The sequence below is a fragment of the Protomyctophum bolini genome (assembly GCF_963924005.1).
Source record: "Protomyctophum bolini genome assembly, chromosome: 13".
NCBI classification, from domain to species: domain Eukaryota; kingdom Metazoa; phylum Chordata; class Actinopteri; order Myctophiformes; family Myctophidae; genus Protomyctophum; species Protomyctophum bolini.
This window is the reverse complement of record NC_137874.1, coordinates 37,305,665-37,313,370: the sequence shown is the minus strand read 5'-3', so window position 1 is coordinate 37,313,370 and position 7,706 is coordinate 37,305,665.

Here is a 7,706-nt window from a genome sequence, read left to right as displayed (position 1 = left end):
GACTTGCTGATATGCAACATAACATAATATGACCTTGAGTGTAATATTGCTGTTATACAACAGTTCTGCTATAAACTACATATCAGGTAATGGGAGGCAACAGTTTGTTTATAAAATATAGTTACTACTTTCTCTATCAACAAAATGCCAGTAATTTCCAACTGAGCGGGTTGAAAAACGGGATATTGTTAGCTAACGTGTTGGAATGGTTTTAATCATAGAAAGCAGAGTGATGTATTGCATACTGGTAAAAGGCTGCTGTTGAATTGGAACTTTTTATTAGGCCATGCCACTTTTTTTTTGGGTGGGGGTGTCATGGCCCATGGGCCACCATAGACCAAGCAGAATGTATAATATTTTGTATATGTGATGCCGCTTGCTGAGTTTGTCTTACTAACTTTGTCTACAGAACATTTCAGGCCTTGAGACTATCAAACATAATACAATTCAGCTTTAACGGCAGCCTTCATGTCTGTTTTTTTGGTGCGCCTTTTGATTTATTGAATACAAATATAAATGTATCTGATGTTGGCAGTGGCAGGGAATTCAGGTGAGAGGCTGTGGGATTATTCTTTTTTTTAATGCCTGCACTATCAGTGAGAATCTTTTACTTTCTTGCGCTTTTGGATATTGGCTGAAAGTGCGAGTTTCGTCTGATAATAGTTAGGCCATCAAAATTTCAGTGCATCCCTGCTGCTTTTCTTCAATTTGTTTGCGGGTAGAACATTCAGGTATGGCCAGGGTTCCTGTGGAAGTCTGGAAAGTACTAGAATTTTTTATTTTTATGGAAATGGGAAATGTGTAGGGAAAACAATGTCTTGATTTGAAAGCTGAATAAAGGCGCCATTCGTCAAGATCACTGGATCTTTTAAGTTCCTTCCAATCAGGCTGTATTTTTGAAATTCAAACATTTCTTTCAATTATTTATCACTGTCTTGTTAAAGTATATATTTTAAATGTCACAATGCTATATAAAAATATAAAGTTGTATAAGTACCGATTACTATCTCCAAGAAATGCATAAGATCATGCCTGCAATGAAGAAGGAACACACACACATACACACTCACAAAACGGTAGTTTTTTGCTAACAACATACAGTATGGGCTTTCACCAGCATCACCATGCTCTGAACTTGTACCCCGTCATCCATTCTGTACAGAATCTGTCATGTTTTGTGATCAGAAGGACTGGGTATTAGAAAAAAATAACACGTACTGTACATTGCTGATTTTGTTTTTTGTTTTTCTGTATTCTTTTGAAGGACACTTCAAAATATTGGACACTGAATAAATTCTTTCATGTTACATTTGTTACATGAAATTACTTGCTCTCTTGTAAAATAGTTCATTGTTCATCATGGAAAAGGTTATCAAAACATTTAAATATACCCAGACCTTGTGATCAGAGTACATATTTCTAATACATTCTTTTTTTAATTTGGGCCAACATGAATGACAGGAAGAAGCTTTGATCACCTTTCATATTTGAAATGTGCTTACTTCATGCTCTTGTGATCTGTAAATCCCTACTCTGTGTTTTTAGGACTGCAGATTGCAGGCTCACGCCTGTATACATTTGCAAATATTGGGTACATTTCACCTCATCACAAGAATCATGAATCTTGCTAGAATGTTGCTTTTATTTTTTTATATATGTTGAGATTCACAATCTATCAGTCCCCACTCCATCATGTCATTGTTTCCTCTCCTTCCAGTTCCTACCTTCTCCTCTCCTTGGAGCTTTGTCCATCGAGGCATTTTTTTTCCCTGATTATGTTTTGAATTGTTTTCAATAGGGCCCACAGTTGAAATATTCTGTGCGTTTGGGAGTGCCTTGCGTTTTCAGCACGGTGGGGAAAAAAACTTGATGGACATACAGCTTTACACAAGTAACAGTGATGGAGAATAGGGTAAGACTTCCCATGTTTTTGTTGGATTCATTCCTCATCTTGTTAGTTGACTCTCTTACCAATCTAGAATCCTCATTGTACTTTTAAACTAGAGATGGCAAGTCACATGACTCATTTCTGGGACAGGAATTTGTTGACTTTTGAGACTTGCTTGACACATGGTGAAATTACTTGACTTTGACTTGAATTCTAGTGACTGCTTTTGGACTTGGACCCTGCTACTGGTGAACAACTTGTGACTCGAGCAAGGTTGACTTGGTCTCGCCTCAGGTTTAAATGATTACAGTCTAACCAAGCAGCTTGTTGTAGGAAAATGACAGTATTGACTTTTCTTTTGGGTTTCATCTCTATTATACGTTGCCTCATATGCACAGTAGAGTAGACCATGGCCCTGAATAATGCTCTTAATTACACATTATAGCAGGTAATTGGTAATGACATTTTCAACGTATGCATGAAAGCGACTACTACACCCTTTCATGAGAACTTGCACCAAATTATGGCAACCAATTAGATGTATGAACATAAATGATTCAGAGAAGAGAATGAGCCCAAAAGTGAACAACATTGATATTTTCCATTTACTTTGCACCACTTTGTTGTTTTTTCTTTTTTTTTTAACCCATGCAGGTCTTTCCCTCTCTTATTCTGATTCTAAGCAGGATTCTTTATTCGTCACCATTCAGTCACTCACATTAATTCCGTTCACTCAGGTCTTTGTCAAGGACTTTAGTAATTGAGTCTTTGTAAGAGCATGGGTCTTAGTTTTGCTTGCTTTAAAATATATATTTTCAGCATTATGTGAGAATAGTTTGGGACATTGCAACATACTGATTTTGTGCTACTTTTCAACAAGTCAATTGCTACCATCTCTGACATGAGTTGTGTAACGTGTTGTTTGTCGTCCCCAACTGCACTGACAAAATGACATTGCCTAATAAACTATATTCTGTGGTTGACAAAAAGAGAGCTTGCAAAATATGCAGCAAAAATAATCTTCCTGGAGTTGGGCTATGAATGCTTATTTTTCCATTTTTACAACCATGCATTTTCAAAATAATACGATCATTTTGTAATGGGTTTCAGAGACCCAATAGTCATGAAACTCATTCTGCACATCAATGAAAATGTATACTTAAAAAATTTGTATAAGAGAAGCGACAAATTTGCCGTGACTTGCATGGTTATTCTGCGTCAGCAGTCGTTCATTTACAATTTTTCACTCAACCCTTAAGGGAACAATGGATCCAATATGGAGCATGTTTTGTTTTCTCTTTTTTCCTCCTCCTTGAAGCGGTGCTGTGAATTGTACGAGCTGTGATTCTGTTATTTTCTTTGTGCATTTGTGGGGTACTTTGTAAAGCAGCTCTGCTAAGTGTGAAAATATTTTAAAAAGTGCCACCCCCCCGAGCTGTGCGATGATTGCCATAATGTCTATAATACAGGAAATTATTTCTGTTTGAGGAACGTATGACATAAAAAAAATTATAACAGTTATGATTACTATTATGACTATTATTACTTTTATTGTATCATCATTGTGACCATGATTATTCTCATAATCATTGAAGAAAGTGTATTGTTTTGCCATTTTTTATTTCCAAGATTTTTATTTTAAATTTCTTTTTTTTTATTAAAGGTGAAATGAACTAACCATAACATACTGGTTTGTTTCTTGTTGGATACTTCATCATACAACTTGAGACAATGAATGATGCTAGACAGAAATGTATCAGCAGAATTACGGAATTGTTTTTTGGTCCTTTGTGAAATTAGATATACTTTATTATCTCTGACTAAAATAGCTCTGACAATGCAATGAAACAAATTTTGATATACTTTATTGATCCACTATACAGTACTGTCACCACTGCAGTGCTGAATAAGCAGTTTAAAATAACGACGAATAAGCAACAAAAGGGGGGAACACAGCCACAGTAGGCTATAAAACAAGTATTGCATACAGTTTCAAACAATTAGACGACTGCCTAAAGACCATTTGAAACCTTATCTATTTAAATGTAAGCAAAGTAGATATAATTTCAACAGCATTTCCCCCATTCAGGCCAGATTAAAAAAACATACTGAGACCTGCAGAGACTCTTTAAAACTTTAAAACTTTATCACACTTTTTTGTTAAAATGAAAAAGGGAGATTTCACTGGTGTTCTGAACCAGTAACCTGCAACAACCAACATGGGTCAATTGTATTTTCTGGCCACCAGGGGGCAGTGAAAACGTTTGTTCGGTGAGAGTCAAAATGTAGTCCCCCGAAGTTGGTATGATGATGGGTACAAAGTTAAGTCCATATGCTTAAGCTGCTGGTTAAGGGCTGAAGCAACTTGAATCAGAAAGAAAATCACATTTTGTTTTCTTCGCAGATGAGTAAGGGGAGCCATGGGAGTCGTGGGACTAAGGCTCAGTCAAAAATACCTTGGCTCTTGGAGTCAAACAGGAGGGGCCAAAGGATGGGCCTTTGCTGTCTTGGCAGGGGCCAAATCCCTGTGCTGGCTAATGCCAAGACGGTACAGTAAAGTCAAATATCAAAATGTATACATTATAGCACAATGGATGTCATCAAGTATTTGTCTGTTTCATTGTCTAATTACTGTTTGATTATGTTTGTCAGTTTTATTGTATTTCGCTTTTTTTTATTGATTGAAAAGACTAGTCAGATAAGAAAACAGCACAGCTTACAGTAAAACACAGGCTAAAAGGATTGCACAATTCCATTGTGGTCCTATAATTATTCAACTTTTATTGTTTGAGATTGTAACCACTTTTATATGCCTTGAAAAAACATTCACAGCACAATTTGAATTACAATGTTTTTTTTACTTCTAAGAATAGGTTATTGCAACTCGTGACATCACACCACCATATATGGCCAGCAGTCCGTCACGCCTCGTGACACGCGCCATATATGGCTGTCTCCATATATATGAAGATCACTGCACTGACCTCATCAAACAGTTTTGTGACTGGTTGGAGAACAGTAAGGCTTTTGATTCATTAATTTTGCTGACTGGTATAAATATGGGATTGGTGTGTTTAGATTATACTACAATTATGCCCTTCATCGTATTGACAAATCTCATTGCTGTAAATTAAAGTTAAGGTTGATGACATTATGTCCAAAGCCGGATCCAACCCTACAATCCCTCCTGCTCACTCAGATCAGAACCCTAAAACATCCGGGACTCCCCATTGCAGTTAGAATTACAGACTCACTCCTAATCTTCCGCCTTCAGACTCCACCCATTACCCGTAGCACTTGCTTGACGACCGGCATCGCAGGTTTATGCAAAGGCTAAAATGTAATTTAGATGTAGACCGAGGTCAGATTAATTTGTAGACCTGCCATAGTGTGTATAGTTTCAATGTACTTTTTTTTTTTTTTTAATCTACTGTTTAGACTTTAGACTGATGATCCTACACTACTATTTCTATACATTTGATGTATTACCTTGTTTTTTTACCTTGCTTACTGTTACTGTGTATTGCTCTGGATTAAGCGCATCTGCTAAATGCCTATATTGGAAATTGTAAATCAAGGCATGGTGGCAATAGTTGTAATGAAGCTAGAAGTCAGTATCTGGCTGTGTTCCTTCACGATGTTTGCAGACTTCACGCATCATGTCTTCACGTGTCCGCGTGCAAAAAGCATGTGGTGGCCTGCCTTTTCTGTGGGATGGTCAGAATAGTCCACTGATTTACTTAACATTCCTCTCCATGCTTGAGACCTTGTTCTTTCTTCATTTCTTCATTCTTTATTACCGGTATTATTTTCCTCCCCACATTACTGTGGATTAGCGAATACAGGTCCTAATGGATTGCTGTTCATAAAACGCATGAACTGTCCCCATATTTCTTGAAAGTCCTCAGATTTCCCTTTAATGGCAATTTTTCTAGTGCAAGACAATTTGATAGTTCTTTGTACCATTGCTTGATGTCTGGTTTGTCTGGGTTTTTCCAAAAGAGTGCAATTGTATGTTTAGCCTGTAGAAGAGAGTAAGTAATCATACTCTTCTTTTTGCTATTAACTTTGAAGTTATTAGGAAATATACCCAAGATACACAGTTGTGGACAAATAGGAATATCCTCTGAGATTATCTGGGATATAATGTTGTATTTTAGTTGTTGCACAGTCTTGCGGAACATGCCACACCAACAGTGAGTGAGTGGCAAATATAAAACCCTCTTGAATCTTGCATCTTGAAAGCTAAACAGAGGATTTTACTGATTTTACTAGGCACAGGTTTGTCTTGACAAGGTTTGTCTTGTCTTGGGGAATTCCCTAAAAAATTGGCCAGCATACCAGTCTAGTCCTTATTTTTAACTTCTGAGATCATGAACAAGTGTATTTTTAGTAATGTTTCTTTTTTTATTGGAGAGTGACGAGATAAACCACAATGACAGAGCACAGGCGGGTTAATTGTTCTGAAATGACCACTTTCAGCTTGTCTCTCACATTTGAACTCACAGCTGTTGCATGCTTTGAGAAGGCACATAGTCTTTTATTGTTTCTTTGTTTTTTATTCTATGCCAGCAGTCTCTGTATGATGCAGTGCTCCATTCGAAAGCCGTAACAGCCAGTGTCCATAATAAATAATTTAACACCATGTTTTTCATGTTCATAGCAGATTAGTTTTGGTTTTCTCCCCATTCCATGTTTCCACAACTCCCCCATCCCCTCCCTTCATCACTAATCTGTCTTCTTCCCACTCTCATAGTCATACTCCCCTGTCATTTCATCCCACTCCTCTCTGAAAGGAATGCTTCTCTGAATGATCAGCAACCCTGAGTCTTGCTGGAGAAACCTAGAAACCTATACATTTGGTATGGATCCCCACAGAGCGTAAAGGTCACTTGAGTTACCAGCAGCAGAGCACCCCCCTCTTCCTCTTCTTCATTCTCTGCACACAGTTGTGCTCAAGCAGACGCCATCCGCCCCCAGCAGATCTAGCACGTCACCACATTCCTGGTCGCGCTGCCTGTTATCAGGGTTTTGGCTTAACACAAACAGCAGGACGGTGTGGGGAAAGGCTCACGTTTCTTGCACAGTGCAAGCAGAAGCAGCTGGTTCAGCTTGAAGCTTATTCAGTGCATTATCTACCCGTTACCTGTTGTTGCAGTAATACTATACTTCATAGTATGACACCTAATAGTGACTTGAGGTAAGTTAAAAACACCATGAGTGGAGATCATCATACGTTACCCATCTGTAATTGGAGACTCAAAGCCACATGGCTTCAGTATGTGAATCTATGGGCCTGTCTGTGCCGCCTCCTGTAGGCTTTGATCACAGCGTTGCAACTTGGTTGCTCCCTAATATGTGACTGGTTTTATGGGGTTATTGAAACGACACCCCCTCGACAGGCCCCACCAATGTAGGCCAAAGGGTTGGATCATCAGAAATTCTCCACAATGAGACAGAGAGACACCACTTGGCTTCCTTTCCTAGAGTGTTGTTCCTGTGGATTGTGAGGGCAGACAGATACTTTCTGACTCATATAGGAGCTACAGGACCCCAAGGGGCCCTGGGGACATTTGGATTGATGGAAAAAAGTTGTCCGATTTTACGTTACTGTTGATACTTTCTGTGTGATCTACTGTATCAGGGGCCTTCTTGGATGCTCTGTGTATCATTGGTAATATTATTAAAGATACTCCCCATTCTATCCAAATTATTCATCCCTAGCTTGCAGTGGAATTTAGGCATGGGTTTACTTGTAAAGTGCTTTATGTCCTGCATGCAGCCTGAGGCTCAACCTCCACCTGTTCACTCTGCATAA